The 27956-nt window shown below is 46.6% G+C and overlaps 1 protein-coding gene across 1 annotated transcript in view; it reads left to right on the top strand.

Annotated features, from left to right (window-relative positions):
- The window catches only part of ST6GAL1 (ST6 beta-galactoside alpha-2,6-sialyltransferase 1), a 118898-nt gene that overhangs the window by 5936 nt on the left and 85006 nt on the right, over positions 1-27956 (top strand). The window contains exon 2 of the mRNA XM_059163182.1: positions 21283-21426. The gene's annotated coding sequence lies outside the window, so the exon portion shown is untranslated. The remainder of the gene's footprint in view (positions 1-21282; positions 21427-27956) is intronic.

Raw genomic sequence — 27956 nt, 5'->3', positions numbered from 1 at the left:
AATGATCACCACAAGATATCTAGTTAAGGGGTGCCTGGGTGGCTCAGTGGGTTAAGCACCTGACTTTTGGTTTTGGCTCAGGTCATGATCTTTGGGTTGTGAGATGGAACCCCACATCAGGCTCTCTGCTAGGTGTGGAGTCTGATTGTCCTGCTCCCTCTGCTTCTCCCTCTGCATGTGCGCTCTCTCTCTTTCTCACAAATAAATTTAAAAAAAAATCTTGAAAAAATGATCTGTCACCATATATAGTTGCAGAATTTTTTCTTGTGATGAAGGATTTGAATTCTTGCTCATCCTTTATCACGGTTAGAGACCTAGACAAACTAGTTTAAGCTCATTGAACTTTAGTTTCCTTCTCTATAAAATGGGCAGCATGGACAGCGCTTACTTCCCTGCCATTGTAAGTATTAAATGAAACAGAGCTAAAGGGTCTAGTACCTTGACAGGTATACAGGTAACCCTCAGTAAGTGAAGGCTATTATTGTTATAATTGCAATATTGCACAATCTGCAGAAACTTTGGCCCTAATATTCTTTCTTAACATGATTGCAGGCCATTGTGTGGCTTTCTGTGCTGAGGAAAGCAGAGTTCATTAAAATGAAATAGCCTATCAGGTGACAGATTGAGAGGGAAGTGATCCACTTGCATGATGCATTATTAAAAAAGCCTTCTTCCTCTTCTTCTTCCCCTTCTCTTCTTCTTCTTCTCTTCTTCCTTTTTTAAAGCAGGCTCCATGCCCAGTGTGGAGCCCACTGTGGGGTTTGAACTCACGACTCAGATCAAGACCTGAGCTGAGATCAAGAGTCAGATGCTTAACTGACTAAACCCCCAAAAACCTCTTCTTAAGGACAATTTCAAAGATGCGGAAGTAGGAAGAGTAGTCTAATGAACCCCCGTAAGTAATCACTTCAAAAATTATCAAAATTCATAGCTGATCTGTAATCCCACAGTCTGGCCCAGAGAACTTGGAAGCACATCCCAGACATCTTAACAGCATGATGCATATCTGAGACATTGAGTGGTCCTGCCCTTGGACCCTGTCTTTGGTGTCACTGTTATGAGACTGTGTGTGTGTGTGTGTGTGTGTGTGTGTGTGTGACAGAGGGAGAGAGAGAGAGTGCCAGCTGGCGAACTTTTTAAGTTTTACAACCCAAGTGAGAAGGCTTTGCTGCCTCCCAAACTGACAGGATGGAAGGAGCCCCGAATTTAGAGTCAGGAGCCCATAATTTTGCAGAATGTCCCCCGCCCATTACCAGTTGTATGCTTTTGAGCACATTTATAACAGCTTGGCAAGTACTGAATGAGGTCATCCATGCGATAGCCCAAGCAGCTCGATGTTAGGTGGACCCGAGTCAGACTGGACTCCAGCCTTCCCTTCCTGAGAGGCAGAGTTTCCATATGGAGTCAAGGTCACAGATGCCGGCCCCACCACCCAGGATGCGTTCAGGGAGTGTTGCTGCCAGTCTTGTTCTGAGACTGTGCTGCTTGCTCAGATGAGCCCCTGGCCCACAGAGCACCCCATACCCCTGAATCTCGCCTTGTCCCCTCTCACTTAGCCTTTCCCTCTGATTTATCGGTGAGGGCAGGAAGCCCCAAGGAGGGAGGGCCATCTAGCTGTGCCTGTATGACAGGCCCCGAGTCTGAGACCCCTTTTCCTCCAGACTCCATGAGCTTGGTTTCTTCTCTCTGGCTCTTCATCCAAGCAGGAATTTCTAACTCAACCAAAAGAAGGAAGTTGATTTGTTTTAATAACTTAGCTGAAGCCCTCTCTTTAATCCTCTGGGGGTCCCTTTATGTCAGCACTATGCCTGGGCTGTGACTGTGGTCTCCGGCTGTTGCTAGCAAGCTGTGTGTTAGGCAAGAGGTAAGCCACCCTGGGCACCCCACCTCAGGGACCCAACTCTGAGTTCTCCAGGCCCCTTCCAGCTCTGAGGTGATCAGTGACAAAGGGGCAAATGTAAACCTAAGGTCGGGGGGCTTCTTCATACACTGTAGTAAATGAAATCGGATTCGGTATTCAACAGGGTTAAAAAGGAACCACCTCACTTTTTTGCCATTTTCCCTGATCCCACTTCTCCCTGAAGTGACTATCTTTGTGCTTCGTGGGTCCTTCAGCCCCTTTGGTATATATGTTCATGTGTGTATTCATGGTAATATGCAGATAATATTTTTTTAAAAAATCAGTAAATAGGGGCACCTGGGCCTCTCGGTTGATTAAGCTGCTGCCTTGGGCTCTGGTCATGATCCTGACTGAGATCAAGCCCTGCATGGGCTCCCTGCTCGGTGGGGAGTCGGCTTCTCCCTCTCCCTCCGCCTGCCACTCCCCAATGTGTGCTCGCTCTCTCACACAGGATCTCTGCCTCTCTCTCTCTCCCCAAAATACGTAGAAGTTTAAAAAAAAAAAACAAAAAAACTCCGTAAAAAGATTTCATTATAACTACCACTTTACAAACCTGCCTTTTTCACTTTACTATACAAATTGGAGATCTTTTCCTATTGGTATGTACAGATATTTTTCTCATAGTTGCATTACACTCTATATTTTGATGTTTATTTTACCGTAAAAATGTTCTGTAAAAATATATTTCTAAGTGTATTTAGATCCTTGACATGTGGAACAATGGTTGTAAATGTCAGTGGCTAAATGAAGCCAATCCATTAAGCTCTGGGAAGGGTGGCGAGGGAACGGATGGGCACAGGGACACTGAGAACCACACCCTGGAAAGCTGGAATGAAGGGCCCCTGGGAAATTAGTAAGAGGCTGACTGTTTGGACAGGGTTATTTTTGGAGATAGCCTGCCTGCTTGGGTGCCCTAGGCTGCAAGGGAAGACACAGAGCTGCGTCATACCTTCTCCTCCGCCTTGCACTGACCCTGGTACTGCCAAGTTTGTTTTTGTTCCCAGGGCCTGAGGAGATGCTTAAGGGGAGGTCCGGACCTGGAGGGAGGGGGATGAAGGAGGGAGAAGGGAAGGGGAGGAGTATTTGATATCAGGCTTGGAGGATGAAGTGCCCCAGTGCTACTTGGCTCTGTCTGCCTGATCAGACCCATCTGGAGGGTTCTGTTTCCCTGGCTCTAATACAGATCATGCTACAATGCAGCACACCCAGAGATGGGCGACTTGGAAGACAGAGGTTTAGGCCACTGTATTGGAGATGGGATGAATGTGGAAACTGGGCTTTCTAGCCTGCAGGAGGTAGGAAGAGGCACCTCCTTCATGTGGAAAAAGGATCAGAGGCACACTGGGTGACTGCTGTGGAGGGGAGAACCAGCATAGGTTGGGGGAGACGTGGTGGCATGGCAGATTAGGAAGAACTTACTCAGCAGAGCTGCCCAACCATGGAACAAGCTATGTCACAGGGCAGTGAACTCCCTGTCAGGGGAGTATTCAAACCAACATTGCATGTGAACTTGTCTGCCATCAGAAGATTTTGCTTTGCAGACCAGTTGACCTAAATGCCTGTGAAGAAGGCCCTTTCTAACCTTGGGTGTTTATGGCCACCATGGTGTGGGAAGCAGAACAAGGCAAAGTAGGACTGCGGGCTTGGGGCAAGTTACGGAGGACTGAGGATGTAACCAGAGCAGCTCTCACCTGCTTTGTAAAGGTGGGAAAAAATGGACGCTTTCAAAGGAAGCTTAACCATTGTTTCCCCTGGATCTTGGCAACCCTCCTCCTGTTCTGTCCTTGACTTCAGCCTGCATGACTTTATATTCATAAATCATTTCCACAGTAATAAATATATCACATACACTTTAGATGACCAGGAAATCTGGCAACCAGAAAAGAACTACATGTCCCAGGAGGATGATTGTAAATTTTTTTTTCATTACAGTCTTTCCAAATATGCATCCATCTTCTGGTTTCCCTAGCACAGAGCTGACATGTCATTCACCTTTAAATTTAGCAACACTCTACCCTTTGCAACCTCTTGAAAGTCCTCCGGGCTTGAGTTGTCAGCACCCGCCATATTGAATGCTTGTCCCTTTCCCAAGAGGAAGAGCCTCTTGGACTTAAGTGTTAGTCCACCTTAGGCCACGTAGCAAGTTTACCATTTTCTGGGCCTTTGCTGTGCTCCTAGCCCTGATGAGGCACTGCGTATGTTCTCTCATCTAGTCCTCATAGCCACACTCTGTGTGTGGGTATCATTAGCTCCACTTTGCAGATGAGAAAACTGAGCTTCAGAGTGAGATAGAGACTGACCCAAAGATTCACTGCTGCTAAGGACTTAGGCTGGCATGGGGATAGCTTTTTCTCTGTGTTACATTACCGGTTATTTCACTGCTAAGAATTCTACATCTTTTGAGTCTGAGAAGTGGTTCATTCTTAGTTTCACTGGAGGCTTGGCTGAATTTCTCCCTAGAGGTGCTGATGGAAGTTTTCTGTCTTTCCCCTGAGAACATATGAAGGAAAGAATTCATGTGTGGATAGCATTTGCTTATTCCCCTTTTTGGTAAGAGTTTGTGTAAAGCCTGGTTTGCCCTTTTAAAAAACTTTTTGCTTGCCCTTTAAAGCTGGGAGATCCACCTGACTCATTATCTGGTTATGACTGGACATACACACGCTGGTGGTGAGTGGGGCCACAGAGTGGCAGTTATCACTACTTGGCTCCCTCATGTGCCTTTAGCTTGTAAATGAGACTCAGAGGCATTGTGAAGGCCTTATCGTGCACCTGTGGTTCTAGGCTCTTAAACAGTTTCTTCTCTTTTGAAGTTTATTTGACAGTAATTTATTCACCAAATATTTATTGAGTGCCTATTTTGTGCTAGTCATTGTGCGCGACATTAGGAATATTTACATAAAGAGCCCATGTTGTAGATAGCGCACACACACACATTCAGTGTAATGAACTGGGCCTTGGAGGTCAGTGACTGATAGACTTCCTGTGTCACCCTCTTCCTCTTCTCAGAGTTCTTGCTTTGTTCATTCAATAAACTTCGAATGTGTGCGGTAGCCTCTACAATGTGCACTTTTAGAACAGAGACCCAAACATTCCCACAGTTCTGTTCTTCAGGAGCTTGGTTGAAGGAGGACATGAAGGTGTTAATTATAATATTGTATGATAAATATTATGAAGTGGGGAAGAAGGTATAGTGAGTCTGAGAAAGCTTTCTGGAGTAGGGGGCACCTAAGCTGTGTCTTGGAGGGCAGTGACCTTTAACGTCCAGGGAAAGGGTGTTTGAAGAAGGGGCTGAGGGGCAAAGTTGTGGGGTGACAAATGGTTTACTGGTTGTGGGGGGAACCACTAGTAGGTTGGTGATCCTGGAAAGGAGCTCATAAAGCAGAAAGTGGTGGGGATGGAGCTGGACCATTTCAGGCATTATCTATAATTTTCATAACTTCCCTATGTGGGCTCTGTACCATTATCTCCATTTAGTAGGTGAGGAATCAAAGGCTGAAGGAAGTTCAGCGACTTGCTCAAAGCAGCCAGGGAATGAATTGAGGTGCTTGTACTTGAACGTAGGCCTAATCAGCTCCCACAACAGTACCTGCAGAGGCAGGTTGGGAAGGTCTGGCTTGCTGGTAAGGTGCTTGTTCCTTCTCTTTTGATCTTTTAAGGGTAATAATCCTGCTGTATCTTTTTCCTTCCACCGGCATCATGGTATTTTCCAACGTAGTGAAATTGGAACTGGTGGGGCTGGTGTTGAAGGCTACCTCTGAGTATTTGCCCTCCTTTTCATTCAGAAAATCTTCAGAGTCTTCAAGGAAAACCTTTATGTGCCTAACCAAGTATAAAAGGCAGATGAAGATTCACGCCCTTTCTCAAAAGTTCCAATTTCAGTAGGCCTGAGCATTACCTGTGAATGTTTAGTTCCAATAAACCCTTGGGGACTGGAGAAGGAGCAATCAGTCTGGGATGGAAGAGTCTGGAACAGGGGCCTCTTGTGCTGTTCCTTTAAGAATGAGTAGAATAAGGAAGGTGGATGACTCACAGATGACCTATGAGTAAAATTATTTTGTCCTAGCCAGTGAAAAATGGGATTCCATTGGCCTATTCTCCCCAACTCCCAAGCTAATTTCTGGCTTGGAGTTGGCTCTTGGGTTGGAGAAACAATATCCATTCAAGCATTCAAACAAAGGTTTTTTTGGAAAAATAATAGAGATCTCAGAGACAAGATGGTCCAACTATGGAATGAAATGAAGAATAAGGAAACAAATGAGATACATCGCTATGGAAAAGTTAATGAAGGAACAAAGCAACACACAATGAAAACTAAATTGTTTGAGAGCGAAGGCTTGAGGAGAATCACAGTGGATGCCAAGAACGATAAGGAAATTAATCACAGAAAATCAGAGGTCTAAAAGTCCTCCGGAGGTGATGTCTCAGAACGGTAATTGGGTCATCCACAGAGACACACATCACTTCTTCTCACAGTCTGTTGCCCAAGCGTGGACATACCTGAGTGTAAAGGAGGCTGGGAGAACATCTCCAGCTGGGGAGCTGGGCACCCACTGAAAACTCCAGTTTCGGGAAGGTGTTCTATAACAAAAAGGAAGAGGAGGAATATGGGTATTGGGAGCCATCTGTCTCTGCACAGAGCAAAAAGTCCTCTTGGCCTCTGGCTTGGTCAGCAGCAGGAGAAAACTTGAGAACACGAAGAAATGTTCGCAGGGTTCTGAGGGAAAGGCAGCGTGACTGAAGACTTCTGCACTGACGTAACTCACTCAGCAAGCATAAGGCAGGTGGCCAGTTCTCATGCGTGCAAGAACTCAGGGGTGTAGCACATAGGAGCCCTTTGTGGGAAAACCTACCTGTGGAGGGAAAGGATGAATCCGACGTGCACTTAGGAAGGCATGTTAAGGGTCATTGGGTGAGCCCCCTCCTTTTTTTTTTTTTTTTTTAATGATTATTTATTTTAAAGAAAGGGGGTGGTGAGCCTTTAATCCACTCAGACAGAGTGCAGCACGGGGGGGGGGGGCAGGGAGGCGAAGGAGTGGAATGTGAGAAGCAGCAAGAAGGTGAGGAAAGAGGAAGGCTGGGACGTGGGAGCGCGGACGTGTTGACTTTCCCTGTCTCAGACGGTCCAAAGAGAAAAGTCACAGCTCCAGCCTTTCAGCTCATTCTTTTCTTAAACTGGGAGGGATCTTTAAGGAAAATAATACCTGCTTTTCTGGAGAAACGGTTATGAGAAGTAAAGCTTTATAAAAAATTTTACTATTTGGTAGAATGGAAATAAAATATCATGTAGAAATAAAAAGTAGCTATTTTTTCAAGCTCCTTCAGCCATCCATGTTTCATGCATTCTGTCCTCCGTGCTTCTATCTACGTGTAAATGTAGAGACATGCAAAGAATAATATTAATCTTTTTCTTTTCTTTTCTTTTCTTTTTTTAAATTCTGGGTGGTGGGATATTGGGTGGCTTTCAGTTCTATACAATTTTGTGTTAAGCATCAAAGGTATTGTTGGGGCACCTGGGTGGCTCAGTCAGTTAGGGGTTGTGATCTCAGGGTCTTGAGATTGAGCCCTGCGTGGGGCTCCCTATTCAGCACAGAGTCTGCTTGTCCCTCTCTGTCTACCCCTTCCCCCACTCACACTCCCTCCCTGTCTCTTCCTCTCAAATAAATGTGATCTTTTTCCTTTCTTTTTTTTTTTTTTTAGATTTTGTTTATTTATTTGACAGAGAGAGACACAACGAGAGAGGGAACACAAGCATGGGGAGCAGGAGAGGGAGAAGCAGACTCCCCGCTGAGCAGGGAGCCCAGTGTGGGGCTCCATCCCAGGACCCTGGGATCATGACCTGAACCCAAGGCAGGCACTTAACAACTGAGTCACCCAGGCGCCCCTCAAATAAATAAAATCTTAAAAAAAAAAGGTATTGTTAAATGCTGATGCCCAAGTTGTGGAGAGCAGGTAGGAGATACAATGCATGAACAAGACACTGTCTTTTCATGGGGAAGTTTGGTGAGTCAATTACATGAACATTGAACTCTAGGCAGAATGAGACACTGTAAACCAAATGACCAGTGGGTGGCAGGGCCCAGAGGATGAAGGGAAAGGTTTCACCAAGGAGATAGTGTTTGAATTGGATGCTGAAGAATAGGGAAAGCTCTGATGAGAGCATCCCTGGCCTAGCAGGGAGCCAGAGCACGAGCTTGGAGCAGTGAAGGTCGGGGTAGCCCTGAGTAATTGGTGGCGGTTGGAGTACAAAGGATGGACAAAAGAGTAGCCACTGTTCATTAAGTGTGCCCAGTGTGCCAGGTATGACGCACTGTATCTCTAGGCTGCCTAACAGCCCTATTATAGAATGAACATAATTATCCCTGTGGTACAGATGGGGAAACTTGAGATTAAGAGAGATTTATTTGCCCAAAGTTGCACAATGGGAGACTGTGGCGTGAACCCCTCGAGCTGCCTGCACACCTAAGCCCATGGCTTTTCTACTGTGCTGTGATTTGTGGTGCACAGGAGACTGGAAGTGGCCACCTTTGGGCAACATAAAATATAGAAATACAAATAAATATAAAAAGTTATTTTTTATAGGTAGACTTTCTAGATAACCAAACTTTATATAAATTTTACCTACATAGAGACTTATAAAATAGAAATCTCTTTTCTGTCTAAGTTTTAGGCAAATATAAGAGCCAAATTGTGGTTCAGACCGCAGCTGTGATAGCCTCAAGCTACTTAATCCTAACCCTAATTTCCTGATCCATAAAAGGGGATAATAATTGTGGGGCTGCCTACTCTCAGATTTGTTTTTATGTTCAAATGAGTTCAGAGATGTGAAAAGATGACAAAGAATAAAAGAACCACACAGAAGGGTTTATTCTTGCTGGCACGCCCCTTGCCCTTCTGAGAACTTACAAACATCTGTTAGAGCATCCACAGGTGTCCATAAAAACTCCCACAGTCACGGACCTGCTCCCTGAAGGCTTGCAACAAACTGCTTGGTCACCGGGCAAGAAACTGTGGTCTCCTGACTCAGACAAGCAGCTGGGGATTATGAGAGGAGGCGGTGGACAGGGAGGGGGCAGGTCCTCTGTCTGGGTCTCTCCCATTGCCAGCAGAGAGAGGACTCCTGCCTGCCTTCCTGGTTGCTGGCAAAGTCTGGGTGAGAACTGAGTTGGGACCGCTGGGAACAGCGTGGGGAGCTCTCCTGGGCAGAGGAGAGTGTTCCAGCCATGCCGGGCCACGGGAAGGAATGCCGGAGCTGCCAGGCAAGCAGGCCTCTGCCATGTCTGTCTGCAAGAGGCTTGTGGTCTGGAAAAGGGATAGGAGGGACAGGGCCAGGGGCCTCTGGAGTAGGCTTTACTTTTGAGGAGTGCTGATGAGAACAAGGTAAGGCCCTGTCCTTGAGAAATTGGTCTCTAACACAATCCATCAGTGTGGGCTGGCAGCTAGACTTCGGGACTGAGCTATTGTGGCCTGAGGCAACTCACATGTGCCCCAGGAAGGATTGGGATTGTTCAAGGGTCTGGACTGGGACCTACCATGCCACGGGGGTTGTGAGTGGGGTGTCTGAAAGCCCTGTTGTGTATGTTGTGTGGGGGGTGATGGGATGGTTTTAGTGAGAGCCAAGCTACTCCTAACTGCTGAAGAAACCAGTTTCTTCATCCTTCTTGTCTCTCTGCTATGCTGACACAGGACTTTAGCTCCGCATTAGCTCAAGATGGGCCCCTCTAGTTGCCGGCCTCTACAGCAAAGAAGACGTTTCATCTCGGACACCATACTCCTGTGTTCCACGAAGTCAGCTATGTTAGACAGCCGCCCCTTGAATGGCAGGATGCTGACTGGGTTCCCAGCACAGCCCAGGCCCAGCAGAGTGGCCAGGACTCCCCGGGCTCGCCCTCTGCCGCCGAACCAGGGCACCATCAACCCCAGCGAGCGTGAGCAGGTGCTCTCTAGGGAAGGTGAAGGTGTGGGAGTGCAGTGGGAGAGGCAGGAGCTCAAGATGGGGAACACTCAGGGCAGTCCTTTTTCACCCGTCACTTCTGGGCTTGGAAGTGAGGCCCAAGCAGCAAGATGAAATAGGAAATGCTCTCTGGGCTGATCTGTGGAGCTGAGCCCCCGGCGGGTGGAGTCAGGGTTAGGATCTTGTCTTCTTTTTCTTATCCTGTTGGAAACCAGGATTGTAGGGATTTGTCCCAGGTGAGAGGGGGGCAGGGCAGTGAGGAAGCTCTGACAAAAGCAGTTGGGTCAGGCCTTCATTTATCCTTTGTCACTTTGTCACTTGTATGGTGTTTGCAGACAGCCTTTGTCACTTGTATGGTGTTGGGAGGATGCTGGCCGAGGCCGGGATGGTTAATGATGCGTGTGAGGGATAAATCCTCAGAAGATGCTTCCTGCCAGAGGGCTTGTGGCGGTTCCTTTTTTGCCCTACACAATGGACATTTTATTCTGCCCATCAATTGGGAGGAGAGGGAAGATCAGGTATGGAGATGAATGAAAAAGGAGTCCTTCTCTTATCTTCCAGATGGCCCAGGTGATGCCCAGAGTGCGGGCTGGGAGGCAACTCCCTGACTTGCCCATTGCCATTTGCAGGGTCCTCTTTCTCAGAAAACCTTATAATGTGAAAAACACCACATGCTTTGCTGCCAGATAAACTCGGGTTTAATTCCACATATGCCTCTACTTCTTCTTTATCTTCTCGTTCTTCTTCTGGCCACTTACTTCCCTGTACGAACTCCGGAACTCACCTTCTCCGACCCTCGGTGTCTCATCTGTCATCTGTATTAATTACTGCTGCCTTGTGGCATTGGTGGGAGTCCTGTGTAGTGCCTAACCTCGTCCCAGCACGTAATTAGTGATAATAAATGGTGGTTGTTTTTAATGTCATAGTGATTTTCAGTTGTTGGCTGCCTGACGGGTCTGACACTGCGCTAGGCACTGCGGATAGGAAGCTTCATGAGGTCCAGTCTTTCCCCAGAAGAGCCTCTTTTTAGGAGGAGAGGTGGGTACATAATCAGGACACAGATGCACGGGAGCCGCAGGAATTGCTGCTGGAGCAAGAGGCAGGGAGGGGCGGGGCGGGGCAGAGGAGCTGGTGAGATCGCCATGGGGAGTTTACCTGGGAGGTTGGGTAGGGTAAAAGGACATTCACACCGAGATTTGGCATGAAATCCACTGATAACGGTGGGTAGGAGTTGACAATGGGGAACACTAGGGGACCAGCAGGGGAAACCCCAGGGCTTCTGCCCTCTGCTGGCATTCAAGCTCACACAGTTTAGGGTCAGGAGAGAGTCTGCAGTCTTTTTCCAGCAGTTGGGTAGACATGGACAGGGTCCTAGCCAAGAGTGGCTCGGGGAAGAGGTGTTGAGATGGCATGTGTCACCACAGAGCTCTCTCCAGGCCCAGGGCTAGAATCAAGGGTGGACCTCCCCAGAGGGAGTAGCACATCACCAGACAGGAGTTGCAAATACGGAACCCCTAAAGTGCAGGCTTCACCAAAGTTTGGCACAGAACTGTTGTTATCACATTAGGACTTGGGGAGGCTGGGCGCGAGGGGTGGCGGGTGAATTCCAGTGACCTTCTATGTAGCACTCAGTGTCACAAAGAACCACAGGACACCTCCTTAACATTTCAGGATAGACATCTGTGATTTCAGTTATTTGCAAATGACTTCAAAACCCTGTGATAGATACAAATCGGGTGAATCATTTGGATAAGATAAAAACAGAATTATATTTGATATTTGCTACAAGGATAGTTTATGTCACTTTGCTGGTGATAAAAATAAACAGCAGCTCCCATTTACTGGACTCTTAGGATGTGCCCCTTACCGGGGTCTCATGTAACCCTGGTTCCCTCCAGCTCACGGTCCAGGCCACGCCTGTGGCCCATGGCTGAATGCCACAGTAGAGAAGCAGGCGGCTGTCCTGACGGCTCCCGCTCTAATTCACGACCACCATCCTGAAGTGGACTTGGGCATTGTCAGGTTATCTTCAGGCTGTGGCTCCAGTGGTTCTCAACTCTGGCTTCCACCAGCATTACCGGGGGAGATCATACCAGGGGCTGCTGCCTGAATGCCGTCTAGAAGGAATGAATTCAAAGTCTTCACGGAGTGGACCTGGATCTCACTACCCTTTTTTAAAGCTCGGCTGTTGATTCCAGTGGGCAATCTTGGCTGAGAACCACTGCCCTTCTCTCTAGTCGGGGTGACTGTTCACACCTCTTTCTCGGTCTTCAAATCTTTGGTGCCTCTCCTCCCTTCCTTACTCTCAGTCCCAACCTTGTTTCCCATTTAGCTGAGAAAGCAAATGCAGCCAGAGAACTTTCACACCTTTCTACCACCAAATGTATGCCCATAAATTCTGCTTTCTGCCTGTGACTGCGGATGAGGAGTTATTTCTGCTCCTTGAAGACCAAGCCCTCCACTCATTTACTGTATCCTGTTCCCTTACTTAATTAAGGACTGGACTCCAGCAATATTCCCTTCTCTTTCCAATGTTTCTGTCTCTCTGCTGGACCATTCCCATCTGCCCGCCCCATCTGTCTATCTGTGGCTGTTGTTTTTCTCCCACTGAAACCCACCCACACGCATATGCACATGCACTTCCTTCCCCGATCTCATCTACCCCGCCAGCTGCTGCTTCATTTCTTTGTTCCTTGAAAGAATCATTTGCTCCCTGTAGTTCATCTCTCCTGATTTAAGCCCAGTTGAATCAGTGCTTCGCCTCTATCACTCCACAAAAAGCACACCTGTCGGGTTCACTGGTGACCTCCATATTGTCAATCCCAATGGTTAAACCTCAGTCCTTATCTTGATTTATCAGTAAAGTTTGATATGGTTGGCTATTCCATTTCTCTTGAAAAAGTGTTTTCTCTTGGCTTCTGGAATAGCACACCCCTTGGTTCTCCTCTTCTGTCACTGGCTTCTCCATTTCTTTTGTTGACTCATAGTCACTTGTTCACTTTGGAGCACCTCAGGGAGCAGCCCCTGGACTTGGCCTCTTCTCTGTCCCCTAGCCAACAACCCTCAAGTTATAGCTCCACTGCATACCTTTCCCTGAACACCATACTCTTAAATTCAGTTACCATATTTCCTTGGGTGTCAAATAAACATCAAAATGACAGCAGGTCCAACACTGAACTGCTTTTCCTTCGAAAACCACCATCCCTGGGGTGCCTGGGTGGCTCATTCGGTTAAGCGTCTGCCTTCAGCACAAGGCATGATCCCAGGGTCCTGGGATCGAGCCCTGCTCAACAGGGAGTTTGCTTCTCTGTCTCCCTCTGCCCCTGCTCGTGTGCTCTCTCTCCCTCCCTCATTCTGTCTCTCAAATAAATAAATAAAATCTTAAAAAAGAAAGAAAGAAAGAACACAGCCATCCCCACTTTAGGAGACGAAAACTTCATCTTTCCAGTTGCTAGGACGTCAGACTTGGAGTCACTCTTGACTGTCCTTTATTCATACTGCATCTAGGCTATCAGCAGACCATGTCAGCTGTACTTGCAAAGTGAATCAAGGAACTGACTACTTGTTTGACCCACTAAAGTCACGCTGGTCCAGGAAAGCTCAATCTCTGCTTTTATTTCCTGGAAGAGTGTCGTAACTGTTCCTTCTATTTGCATTCCTCCTCCTATGGTCTCCTCAAAAACAGTAACTAGAATGATTGTGTTGAAAGATGTAGTAGCATGTCATTTTTCTGTTCAGAAACTGACAGGGGCTCTCCATTTCACTCAGAGCCAAAATTCTTAGAAAGGTCTACAAGGCTCTGCATGATTCAGTCCTCAGGTCCTCACAGACTTCAGCCTCTACAGTTTTCTGCCTCTTCATTCTGTCTTACTTCATGTCCCTTAAACATAAAACACTTTTTTCCCCTCCTCAGAGCCTTTGTACTGCTGTTCCACTCAGTTGGAACACCCTTCCTTCATACACTCTCATTGTGTCCCCTTCTTTTCCTTCAGGTTTCTAACTAACCGTCGTCTTATTTGAAAGGTCATTCTGACCTCCTTGTGTAGGATAATCTGGCGCCAGCCTCCTCCCTCACCCCCTTGGTTCTCTCCCCTTTATCCTGCCTGTTGTTCTTCAGTGACCTATGTGGACATCTGACGTACTTACTCTGTGTCTCTTCTCACTGAAACGTTGTTTCTACCAGGGCAGGGACTTTATCTCTGTCATTTGTAGCTCTTTTCTGAGGACCCAGAGCAATGCCTTGGAAATGGTGGCTGAATTTAACTTAACCCTCATGAAAATACTTCAGAATTCGTTGGAATTACCCACAATTTATAGATGAGGACATCGAGCCTCAGGGAGGGTAAGTAACTTTTTCAAAGTAACAGAGCTTGCTAGAACCAGGACGCACACTTCCCAAGCGACTATGCCACTAGGCACTCTCGCTGTTGAACCCAGCCTCCCCACGCCTCCACATTCCAACTTGCCTCATTTTTCCACCTCTCGCTGCAAGCAGGCAGACCCACAGAGTGACAAAATCCCTGTGAAAATGCCCCAAGTGTGACTAGAGATGTAGGAGGTATGTACGACACGCACACACCATCTCTGATCTGCAATTTCCAAATCCAAAAAAATCTGTGAAAACCAAGTTTTATTTTTAACCTGTTTGGTGGCAAAACCTGTCCTGGACTCATATGAGGCTATTTATAAATCCTTAACCTACTTTGTATAAACACATATTTTTCCTGCGGCAGAAATATTAATCCGTATCATTATGAGGAGCTGGCCCGCCAGCTGGCGCACACTGGATGCAGGTGTCAGGCCATAGGCAGTGGGGGCGCAAACCGCTTTTCCACAGTATGAAGCATTCCAAATCTCAACACTTAGCAGGCCTCGGATATGCCTGATAAGTGCCTGATAAGTGATTATGAACCTGTGTTAATGCTTGCCTAAAGGTCTAGCCTTTGAAACTCTGCCTGGAAAACAAGCTGTTTTTTGTTTTTCTTTTCCTGGTCACTAAAACTCCTCTTGAGGATCTTTCCAGGAACAAACTCAACTTTAAGACCTGATTAAGATCAGGCAGAGCAGGCCAACCTGAGATGGGCATGTGTGAGATGGCTTTCTCTAAGAGGGAATGAATAAAAGCCTCCATACTGAACAGTGAAACCATCTCTCCCCAACTTTGTTTTTGTGGTGGTTACCAGTGACTGGAAGCTAGGGGTGGTTATCTCCCCTTTTCCCTAGTCATGAGCTTAGAGAGGTCTCTCTGCATAAACATAATAGCCCAAGAGAAAAGGAAAAGTCCTATAGATATTGATATTTAGAGTTCTTTAAATAAAATGGTGGGATTATTCTCAACCCTCCTCTGGTAAGCCACCGGCCCAGCCCCTACGTGGAGCTTCTGGTCAACCTTTAGTGTCTCACTTTTGAATTTAAAAAGACCAGTAAGTATCTCTAGATATTTGAGAAAAGTTTGAAACATAAAACACAGAAACCAAAAAGAGACAAACAACGACCACATGATAAGAGACTCTCAAGAAATAGAGACAGTGCAGGGAGAGAAGCAAACTTCACAAAAATTATGATTACTGGTGTCTTGGAGGCAAGACAAGGTAGCACAGTAATAAAATGAAGACAGTGTGCCACAAAAGGAGTATTCAGAGAATAAGAAAGAACCCCTGGAAATTAAAAGTATGATACAAATCAATGAATCAGTATGGGGTTTGGAATATAAAGTTGATGAAGTCTTAGACACAGGTTTTGGTTTTAGAGACCAAAAAAAGGGGGGCTATGCATGAAAAATAAGAAAGGATCATTCTAAGAAGTTCGACTTCTCAATAGGAGGACATACAAAAAAAAAATAGTGAAAAAAGAACAGAATGGAAGGGAAGACTTATCAAAGAAATAATACAAGGAAAATTTTGAGAACTGAGGAACATAGGCTTCTAGATGAAAAAACTCACTTGTGTGCCCAGTGCTATGAATGAAAAAAGACACACATCAAAGCACATCATTGTGGGAAAAAACCCACAGAAACCAGAAGCAAAGCTTGAAGACGTGAGGGAAAAAACAAATCCTAAACTGATTACATAGAAGAATAGAAATCTAATTCTGTAGCAGCACTGGAAGCTAGAAGGCAATGGAGCCATACCTTTAAAGTTCCGAGAGGGATTTATTTCCAACCAAGAATTTATATTCACTAAAAGTATTAATCAGATGTGAGGGAAGAATGATGGCATCTCAGATATAAGAAACTTCAATTATTGTATCTCCAACATCTCCTTTCTGAGGAAGTAACTTGAGATATGTTCCTTCAAAATTGTAGGTAGGTAAATTAAGACGGAAGAATAGGAGTCTTCCTTGAAGTCTGGAGAGCAAGCTGCTTAGGTTGGAGTAGGAGGACAGAAGATTCCAGAAGGGAGAGCTTCAAGGGAAAAAAAAGTTGGAAACTTGAGGGCTAAATTAGTGATAGGTATGTAGAAGATGAAGCTGATAAGTAAGAGAGACATGAATGGACTCCAGAAATGACAAGGAATATACACAAAAGGAGTGACCCATAGCACACCCCAGAGCTTGCCTGTGAACAATCATTTGTCTGGTCATAATCATGTAACATCTAGTGTTGCCTTAACGAAAACCAAACCAAACAAAACGGTTTAACTATATTAAAAGTAGAAGAGGTACGTGGGATGGTGGTAAAAGCAAGCTAAAAGTTCTTGTTTTCCATAGTAGGAAGTAATGAATAATATCTAACATTGAACAACAACCAAAAAAGCCATGTAAGTACGCTATTTAGATACACGGCGATCCTTCTAGAATTAGATCAAAGAGCTAAAATTCATTGCATTTGGGTGGCAGAGTTTAGGGGTCTGCAGGACCAGGGCAAGGCCTGGAATCATGTATGTGTATGGCTCTGACTGTGGAAAGGGCTTATATGTCTCTGTGTATATCCAGGCTGGCAGCTAAAATAGGCAGAGTCAAAACCAAAGGATTGTCGCCGACAACATGTTAACAACACAGTCAAAGAAATGAGCAGGAGCTCCCCTCTTTGGGTGTTTTACATACGGCGGTGGCAGAAGAGCTTCCTTTTTCTGTTTCTCTGGAAATACGTTCTTTACACCATTTCTTGTCTTGTCAGAGCCCATGTATTCAGTGTTGAACTCCTTTTTAATTTTAGCTTTTGTTGAGAGAGCTTGGCGGAGTTCTGTCCTAACACTGGCAGAAGAAGGCCTTGGGGAGGCAGGCCAACATGTAGAATTCTGGCCTTGTCAATTCCCAGCTTTGGGCCCTGACTAGTTACTTAAGCCCTTTTCCTCATCTGAAAATGGAGAAAACACTCCTTGCCTCATAGGATTGTATGAGGAATAAATGAATAATTTAGTATATTAAGTGCCTGGCACATAGTAGTTGCCAAAAACATTTAAATTAAAAAAAAAAAAATAAAGGAACACTGTGGTTTGCCCTTGGTCTGGTTACAGAAGCCCTATATAATATTGGGTCTGGGCCCTATAGATGAACCTTCCAGAAGAAACAAGAGCTCGCAAGGAAAGGGAAGGCAGAATAGGGGAAGGCAGGAAGTCTTTTGATTTTAGCAGAAATTCTTACTGTATTTTGGTGCAGTGTCTTCTGATCTGACTATAGAGCTCAGCAAATTGTAGAGACCCAAATCCTGGAAAGTTTTATGTACAAGGATCGATAAAAGCTCTTAGCCAATTTAGATTCCATATCCAAACAATCAGAGCAGTTGCTCACATTCAAGATAATGTGGAATAATGGAATCAGGGTTCACAGGGCTATCTGTTACCCCAAGGCTCCTGTGTGCCTTACGGTGATGGTTCATTTAAAACAGGGACCTGGGGCCTGAGCCCTATGCTTGGGATAGGCTGACCCATTCTCTGACTCAAAGCCAAGCCCATTGGTAACGGTCCTAGTTTGGGGATGCTTATATCAGGGGATGCTGAGCCATGAAATTCTCCTGGTGTATGTGCTTGGCTCATTTTATGAACTTATTTGGGTTCTTTGGGTCTTAATGGACTTTCTGTCCTGGGTCTGGTCTGTGATCAGCACCCAACACCTTGTATATCTGAAGGAAATACCTACATGAAGCGTGAGGGAGTAAGGCGGCCTCTCATTTATCTGCTTTCTTCCTTAGAACGTTCTTCTGATGCTTCGGGGGCTGCCAGAGGGCCTTAGCTAGGAGCTTCCAGAGGCAGTCAGGTGAGGGAATAAGGCAAGAATTGATGGGGCAGACAACAGGCCCCGAGCACACAGAAGGCCTGGAGTACAACTTCGGCTGGTTAGGCCGTGGGAGACAAGTGGGGAAGCCAAAGCTGGATGTCAAGCCAGTGACCCTGGTGGAATTGGAAGGAAGTCAGCGAGCAGAAGTCACCATGATTACAGGGACCATCAGTTTAGCAGGTGCTGTATAAACGCTGCAAGGAAGCTCACCAGGATATAGGTGGCTCAGGGGCAAGGAAACACAAGGGTCCTCTGTGGTCAGCTGAGTGGGTCACACCAGTGGGGTGATAGGCAGAGTAAATACAAGCCACTTAATAACAAAACCGTGTTATAGAAAAATCTACGGTCTGTAATTACTGCTCTGTTATTGTTTATTACTTATGTTTCTGCAAAGTACAAGTTGTACTTGCAGTCCAAGACTGGCCCATCAAATTGCCTCATCTGTCAAAAATCCAGCTATAAACTTGGGAAGGAAGTTAAAAAAAAAGAAAGAAAAAGAAACAAACAGGCTTTTGAGCAGCCACAATGGATGGCCAAAGCCCAACCCCAAAGCCATGCACTGGGTAATGGTGGGAGAGCTGAGAAGCTCTCAGTCCCAGCCCTGGAAGACTTCAGTGAGCTGGAGCCAGCTGGGACCCCAGAGCTGCTCTGAGCCTAGCTCATCAGGGGTTTCTGGAAGGGATTCAGGGGATGCTTATAGGAAGAAAAAAAGAGGAAGTACAGATGAGCTTTGCAGTTTCTAGAACATCACCAAGCATCTGCTCTCCCTGGGGTGCACAGTTTCCTGTGTGCCTCTCCCTGGGTCTCTGCCCTGCTCTCTTTGTGGGCCAGCTTCCTCTCTTTCTACAATGCCCCGTGGCCCCATCACTTGATCTTGTGCTTGACGTTCATTTCTTCTAGCACCCCTACTACTCTCCCTTGAAGCTCAAGGCTCCACCACTAGCTGATTGTAGTCTTTCTTCACAGTTGCAATTTTGAAAGTATCCGGTCCAGCTCCCTTATTTAGATGAGTTGCTTTTAAGTCCGAGTTCCACCCTTTGTCCATCAGGGGAGGCCCCACGTGTGAGTATGGGTTGGGTAGCAGGGAGACAGGTAGAATGATTTGCCTATTTGAGTAATATGGGAGCTCTGCAAGCCATCTGCTAAAGGATTTAAAAAGCATAAATGGAACCTCGCATTCTCTCGGTGGTCTGCAGGTTGCTGTGGCTGGAGTGTAAGGTGCCTGGGGTGGAGTGGCAGGGGTGCTGGTCAGCTGGGAAGGGGCATGAGGCTTGGCTTCCTAGTGTCTTTGCCTAGGTCACAGGGCCACGGAAATCCATGAAGTCTGTTTAGACAGATTATGTGGTGAACTATTCATGTCTCACTGGAGGTTTGGCCTGGAGCCAAAGGAGGGATGAGGAAGCCTAGCTAGAGAGAGATGGAGAGGAGGGGCCTCTCTTCTCTTACAGGGACAGGTGCATCAGCAGCTCCTAGTACCCCAGCCCTGGGAGTGCCTTGCTCCCAGGCACTGTTTCCTTGCTCCTCTTCCCTGGGGAAGGCTGGTTATGGGCAGGTTCCCAGGTGGTCACCAGCCTAGCTGCATTTCCTCTAGAGATCTCTTCCCCGCCTGCCCCAGTCACTGCACCATGACTGTGGTGCCTGGTGTTTTGTAGGCATCAACCATAGACAGCAGCAAAGCACCCAAAAGATGCTAGTGACTTTTTATTTTCTCGCATACCTGATGCCTCTGTCCTTGGCTCTGCTCGCCCTGAATCGTTGCAAGACCTTGACATTTCCATACCCTCAGTGGCTCGCTTCATCTTCGCTTTCATCTGGTGGGACTTCCTCTTAGTGTCTGCACCCTCATGGCCTCACTGTTGTTTCTCATGACATCCCAGGGTCTCTTCCTCCTAGACACCACACTTGTGTGTTACTTCTCCTCTCTGTTCCGCACGGCTTTCTCACCTTTCCCCCTTCCAGTTCCTTCCTGCGCATCCCCTGCCCAAGCTTGATTAGGGAGAGCTCGTTTAATCATCATCAGGGCTTACACTTGGGCTGACCTGAACGTGAACAGGACAAGTGTGCTGAATGTGCTGGCACCGGCTGCTCATTTGCACTGAATGTTACACTCATGGTGAAGGAGGATTTGGGGGAGGGAGGGGCCGGGTGGAGGGGAGGGAAAGGATACCAGGTCCCGGAACCTCCCGCCAGTGTCTGGAGGGGTTTATAATGCACCCAAATCCTGGAGGCAGCAGGCCAAGGCTGAGACATTTGGAAACTCCTTGACTGGGTCTTAAGGAAATAACCATGGATTTCCCCGAAGATTTAGTCTTAAGGACTATTTGTAATTACCAAAAAAACATTGGTGACGGCCCAGAGGTGGGGTGACAGTTCTGGTCTGGCCACGGAGGGGCAGGTTCCGTGACCCCTGCGAAAGGTCGCTGACGACATGGTGCTCAGGCTTACTTCGCTTTAGTGCATCTTGGTAAAAACTTCAGATCACCAAAGAAAACCAGGAAGGGTGTGTTATCTGTGGTTATCTTGGAGAGAGAAGAATAGGTATTTTTTTTCCTTTTGTTGACTTAACTTGAGTTTCTGACATTTCTAGATTGTTCATCAATTTCTTTAACACTTGGAAGACTAACAGTCACTTTCAAAATGAATGGCCTCCACCCAGACAGCTATAACAATAATCGGGGTTGAAAACTCAGTTTCCATTAAAAAATGCTCTCAAAGTAAATCAGGACTCAAATTCACATTTGTAACATTACACACACTGTGCTGTCGGTCAAAGGGAGATGGGGCAAGGGTGCAGTATTTGTTGATTGAAATCAGCTATCCATAAGCCATATCTAAACATGAAACTTGGGGCCAGAACTGTAGTTTTCTTTTCTTTCTTTTCTTAGTAAGAACAGCAAGTAGCAGAGGATTAAGGGGCCATGGTAGAGTTTGCTTTGCTTCACCTACAACTCACGGAAATGGCTCAGCCCCAGAAGGGGTAGGTCTGGGCCAACACATGGGCGGCTTGAGCCCTGGAAAAGTGGCTGGCTCTTTTCAAGTGGGGCTGTCCTTCTGGAAGGGGCTCCCAAGTGTCACGAGTGACCAGGGCGGGGTGTGGGAGGAGGAAGGTTGCTAACCCTTCTGCATGTAGTAACATTCGTGCTTCTGGAACTCTGTCTGCAACTTTTCTTTATGTGCCTGTGGTTGTTTTTTTTTTTTTTTTTTCCCTCTGCAGGCAAGGTAGAGCCAGCTGTGTGGAGCTTTGAGGCCAGCAGCCCAGAGAGAAGCAGTGAAATCCTGGAGCCCAGCTGAAATGAACTGGCCTCCTTGAGCGGGCCCCAGCCCCCGTGCCAGGCGAGGCCTCTGTCCCAGCACTGAGGTAAGACCACCTGAATCCCAGGTTGGGGGCAAAGAGGGTAGAAGGCCTTTTCTTCTGAGGAAACCTCTTCCTCTAAGGCTCAAGGGAAAAGGAGCAGTTGTTTCTGGTACAGTCCAACCGTCAGCTTCCACTTCTGCCTATTGGGGGGCAAGGTCATCTGATGGCTGAAGAGACTTTGATTTTTCAGAGCACGGCTCATTGACTCTTTTTTTTTCTTTTAAATATATATTTTTTAAAATTAACATATAATGTGTTATTTACCCCAGGGGTACAGGTCTGTGAATCGTCATGCTTACACACTTCATAGCACTCACCATAGCACATCCCCTCGCCCGTGTCCATAACCCCACCACCCTCTCCCTATCCCATTCCCCAGGCCCGCACACACAACCCTCAGTTTGTTTCATGAGATTAAGAGTCTTGGCTCATGGACTCTTAACAGGGAGTTGTAGTTTTTTCGATTGCTGGTGAAATTGGAACTCCAAAGGGAGGATGAATTTGCCTTCCAGGTAAGACTGCACCAGATTCAGGTGAACGGCTAAACTTGGGTGCACCTGCTCTGTTCTCCCAGGGAATTTGGGCTCTTAGGAAACTCTCTCTTTCTCATGCCCAAGGGAGAGAGAATGACAAATGATGTGGGGAGGTGATTGCAGAGCATTCCACTCAGCTCACTAAAAAATGACTCATTACTCAGGTATGTTCTGATTGCAAAGGTACTATGTGCTCTTAAGATATTTGGGAAAATAACAAACGTGGAAGAAAATGAAACATGGCTGAGACCCAACCCCTCTAACAGTCCTTCAGGTAGGTTTCATGATGGCTCCTCTTTCAGCCCCCATAGCACATCTACTCCTCCTGGCAGGAGGCAGAGATGAGGCAGAAAGAACACTCAACTAGGAGCCAGGGGAATTGGCTTCTAGTCCGAAGGCTCTCAGAGAGCTGATTTTTAAATATTCAGGAATTTTGCAAACTGCTTGTTAAACATTGTTGACAGCCGGAAATTGGCCATGGTGGGGAAGTTTTACAGCATGGAAATTAGCTAGTGCTACAAACCAGGGCCTTTTGGTTTCGGAGAATCACATTTCCAGCTTGCTGTACCACCAATAGGCCGGGAGGCATGAAGCAAGTGCTTCCCTGCCCCATACATCCTTCTCGCTCCTCTCCTGTGCCTCTCCATGAGCACTGGTTGCATGGATGAACAGGAGAGTTCTGGTCTTCTTATCCCCAAAGACAGTTTCGAGGCTCCCTGCTCATGGGAGGGGGTTTAGTTGTTTGGTAAACCTTTGGTTTATCAGTGGAGAGAAGTCAGCTGCTCCCCCCCCCCCCCCCCCCCCCGCCAACTTGGCCCTCACTTCTTGGGAAATCTGTGAATTACTGACGCCCTTTTATAAGGGCAGATAAAAACTCTCCTTTTACTGACAGACATCTGGGGCACATTTCCTTCCTGGAAAAATCAAGGAGTTGGTCAAAGAAGTGTGAAAAGGAAGCCCCAGTGCTGCTAGATGTGAGAGCCAGGACTGAAATTAGAGCTTTTGACTCTTAAACTCCACTGGGGGGAGGGGGGGTGAGGGGTGGTGGGATAGAGGGGAGAGGAAAAGAAGGACCCCTTCCTGCCAAATGTGAAATGTAAACAAAAGCCTCTTTCTTCAGGGTCCTGCTGTGGGCAGATGAGAGCTAATTAAATTAGCATAATGAAGTCTCAGCCTCTGCCCTTCTCCCTCTACTTTCAGAGACTTTGGGCTCCCTATGTCCCCCCACCCCCCACCAACCCCTTCCTGTATCCGAGAGGAGGGGATGGCGAGAAGGTGGAGGCATCAGTAAATACCAGTTCACCTTGTAGAATTGTAGTTGAGAAAGATTATGAAGGGGAAAGAACTAGAGGGGCCGTTTGGTCCCATACCCTCGTTTTAAGAAGCCAGGTCACACAGCTGGTGACTGTTGGAGGCTGAGGGGGAAGGCAGGAGCTCCTGAGAGGCAGAGAACGAGGCTGGTGGAATGGAGATTGCTCAGGAAGCCTCCCAGTCACTGAGCCCTTGTATGTGACCAGCAAGGGGACAGGGTGGCCGGTCACCGGGGCCAGCCCTGCCTCCACCATTCTCAGATCCTTGTAGCTGCGGCCACAGCCCCAGCTCCTTCATGCAGCGGGCCCCCTGGTGTGTTTGGAATTAAGACCCCTTCCTCATCAGGGATTTGCTTTTCCAGGTCAGTGAAACCAGCTGGGCAGATCTAATTCTGAGGGCTTTTAGGTGTATGAGGAAGGGCAGGGAAGGGTAGGCAAAGCTTAGTCATGGCTCTAGGCACTGTGCTTTGTGCTCTGTTCAGGATCTCACTGAACGACTTTGCAATGACCTAACAGGGTAGGTTTTTCTATTCTCAGGAGGCAGAGGTGGAAATGGAGTCTCTCGCACAGGTGAAGAGACTTGACCGAGACTGCAGAGCCCACAAGCGACAGAGATGTAAGCTGAGCCGGGCTGTTACTCCACAGCTTCTCAGAATTAGTGGGTGCTCCTCACAGCAAGTTGGCGCTTACATGGGCAGCGGTTCCCAAATGCAGTTCCAATAAGCAGTGTCCCTTCCCTTGGGGTACGCCCTTCCATCTCTGCCGCTCTGTGAACAGGTGTGGGGGAGTGCGTGGAGCTTCACAAAAGGCCACACTGTTCCTCTCAGACACGGAGGGCTCTTCAGTCTACACTAAGATAGCGTCAGAGCTGGGAGTAACCATAGAGTTCTGTAGCATAGTTCCCTCACTCAGGTGATACCTTGGGGGGTGAGCTGAGGTGCTGCTGACCACAGGTCTCTGAATCATCTGGAAGCAGAGGCCCTCTCAAGGGAACATGTCGACGTGGATCTGTTTGGTTTTCCTCCCTGTTTGGATAAGTGATTATTCCTCTGGCAAGAGGGATTTAATTCAGCTTCCTAGATACTGTGTACCCAGCCACATATCCTGGCCTGTTGGGGCAAAAGAGAGTTTGGCTCGGCCTTGAGTGTACAGGTATGACAAGGGACAGGGGAGGAGCGCTCCTACATCATGACTATATATGACATATATGAGCTCATAGTCCTACATCACCTCCAAGAATTCTAACGGCCTTTCTGACTGTTTAGACCCCTAAAAACAGAATTTTCTGTGCTTACCCTGCTAATGAGGGAACAAAGCAGCAAATGGTGGGCCAGGGTCTTTGGAAGATTGTTGCAGAGGAGGTAGGGCTGAGGGGAGGAGGCAGAGTGGCAGAGGGAGAGATTTGGGTTGGCACTAAGTGGGGCAGGTGTCTTTGTGGAGCTGGGGTTGACGGGGAAGCAGCATGGACAGTTTCGTAGATAATCAAGAATCCTTTTCCTCTCTGGCACCCATCAACTTTAGGAGGAGGAATCGCTCACTTCAGGGGGGCACTTGGAATGTGAATTAGGGCTGAAAGAGGTCCTTGGAAAGCTGGTCAGTTGGCCTTCATATCTTCCATCTGAGGAAAAGGAGGCCCAGAAAGGGGAAGGGCCTCATCTAGGACATGAGTGGAACCGGAGTCTGCTCTCCTGGCCAGGGTCCTTCCCACCAAGCTGCTCTAGCTGCACAGGGAAGGATGTTCCCAGGGGCAGGTCCAGCCCTCTTCCTGCCTTGGCCTGTCTGGCCCCAAACCCGTGTGGGGCTGGGTTTGGACGTTGGAGGAATCTGTGGCAATGGCAATCCAGTAGGGAGAGGGTGACCTCTCAGTGAGGCCACAGATCCCTGCAGGTCTATGATGCCAGCCCTTCACCCTCCTCTGTTCACATCCTAGATGTCTTGTGGAGCCACAGGGTATCATTCTGGCTTCTCACTGGAAGTTCACCATTGTTGGAAGACCTCCCAATACAGAGAAAAGTGCCCCAGCTTTGAGGACATTTGAACTGAGTTTGAGCCCCGCTTGACCATCGTTGCACGACTACCTGGCCTTTCTGACTGTTTCCACACCCGTAAAATGGGGGCTGAAATACCCCCACCTTGAGTGAAGATTAATAATTGTTTATGTAATGCTCTTCCCACAAGTAGATGCCTGGTGAATCGTCCCCATTATTTTTTTCTCATACAGTTCCATTGAGGTCTAATTGACAGACACCATATTGAAACCTTTACAGCTTGATGAGTTCGGACATATGTATACACTCATGAAATTCTCCCTAGAGCCAAGTTAATGGACATAGCCGTTTCCCCCGAAGTCTCCTCCTTCACCTTACCCTTCCTCCTCCCATCCTGCCTCCCATTCTCAGACAAAGCCTGATCTACGTTCTATCACTATAGTTAGGTCTGCATTTTCTAGGACTTTATGTAAAAGCACAATATAGCACATGCTTTTCTTACTTTCAGCATAATTTTTTAAAGTTTTTATTATTTTAAATGAAGTTTTTATTGAAATTCCAGTGGTTAACCTAAAATGTAATATTAATTTCAGGTATACAATACAGTGATTCAACACTTCCGTACATGACCTGGTACTCATCACAAGCACGCTCTTTAATTATTTGACATTCATCCATGTTGTGTGTATAAATAGTTCATTATTTTATTGGTGAATAACACCCTACTATAAGGAAATAACACTATCTGGTTATCCATTTATTTATTAACAGACAGTTGGGTTGTTACCAATTTTTGGCTATTAAAATAAAGCCAATGTGAGCATTTGTGAAAAAATTTTTTGTGAGGGCCTATGAATTCTATTCCCTGCCTCAACACCCAAGAGTACAATACTTGGGTCCTATGGTGGGTGTGTGTTTCACATTTTAAGAAGCTGCTCGATATTCTAGAGTGGTTGTACCATTTTACATTGCCCCAGCACTCCATAAGGGTTTCAGTTGCTCCATTTCCTTGCTAACACTTGGTATGGTCAGTCTTGTGAATTTTTTAGCTATTTTAATAGGTCTGTGGTGGTATTTTGTAATTTTATTTGCATTTCCTTAAATGCTCATTTAAAAAAATTTGTCTTCTTATGATTGAGTTGGGTTCTTTATATATTCTACAAATAAGTCCTTTATCAGAGAAATTTGAAAATACATTTTCTAATTCCGAGGCTTGCGTGTGGTGAGGGATAATGGCACATAAAGTCTTAATTATAATTCAGTTGAGAAAGTATGTATAGGGAAGTACAAAGAAAGATAGTCTTTAAAAAAAGGATTTATTTATTTGAGAGAGAGACAGAGAGAACGCGTGCATGAGAAATCTCACAGGGCGGCAGGCAGAGGGGAGAGAATCCCAGGCAGACTCGGCATGGAGCCGGATGCTGAACTCAATCTCACAACCATGAGATCACAACCTGAGCCAAAACCAAGAAGCGGATGCTCACCCAACTGTGCCACCCAGGCATGCCCCCGAAGATCAGTCATCTTAGCACAGGACGTCAGGGGAGCTTCTAGGAGGTGATGGTGTAGGCCAACTGGGTTGTAAAAGAATGAAGAGTTAGCTAGGTGGAGGGAGGGCCATCTGGGTTAAAGTTTGTCTATGCAGAGGCATGGCAGTATGAAATATCTTGCTGCATGTGAAATTATATGTAATCTAATTGGAGGATTCTGATTTTGGAGAAGGATGTGGGCTGTAATCCCAGCTGCCCTGCTGATAGCCTATGCACCTCTTTTTTATTGTGTTTTATTTTGAAACCATTGTAAGTTCACTGGAGCTTGCAAAGATAGCACAGAGACGTCCATGCATAGGTCATTCAGTTTGTTTCAAGGGCTTCTTCTTACATAATTAGAGTATAATAGCAAAACCAGGAATGTGAGGTTGGTACAACGTGTGTATGTTTCTATGTCATTTTCTCACATGTGTGGATTAGCAGAGCCACTATTACCTGGAGATAGACTCTACCATCACCAGAAAGATCTCCCTCCTGCCACACTCTCATTGTCACACCGCTGCGGCCCCTCCCCTCTGGGTTGCATCTCTGTGATTTTGGCATTTTGAGAATGTTCTGTCCATAGAGACCTACAACATGCAGCCTTCTGAGACTGGCTTGCTTTCAGTCATCATCACACACTTCCGGTCCATCCAGGCGGTTGGATGTATCAATAGTTTGCTCTTTTTTTTGTAACTGAGTGGTGTTTCATGGGATGGATGTACTAATTTCACTATTGACCTTTCTTGAAGGACGTTGTGGTCATTTCCGGGTTTTGGCTATTACAAATAAAACCGCTCGGAACAATTTTGTACAGGTTTTTGCGTAGATGTAAATTTTTGTTTTTCCAGGATAAATGCCCAGCTGTGCAACTGCTGAGTTGTGTGGCGAGCGTAGTTTTAATTTTTTATGAAACTGCCAAATTATTTTTTAGAGCGGCTGTACCATTTAACATTCTGACCAGAAGTGGGAGTGGGAGAGACCCACTTTGCCTACCTCCTTGCCAGCTCCGGGTAGGATCATATTTTCATGTTAGCTGTTCCGATACGAGGGCAGTGGTGTCTCATTGCCATCTTAATTTGCATTCGTCTGATCACTGGTTGTGTGACTCTTTATGCACCTTCCCCTCTGGCTATACGAATCTGGACCCCGTCCTTTTAGAGAAACAAGAGG

Source organism: Mustela lutreola, chromosome 2 (genome assembly GCF_030435805.1).
Source record: "Mustela lutreola isolate mMusLut2 chromosome 2, mMusLut2.pri, whole genome shotgun sequence".
Classification (NCBI taxonomy): Eukaryota; Metazoa; Chordata; class Mammalia; order Carnivora; family Mustelidae; genus Mustela; species Mustela lutreola.
Note: the sequence above shows the minus strand (reverse complement) of the source record. Positions and strands in the feature narration are given on the sequence as shown.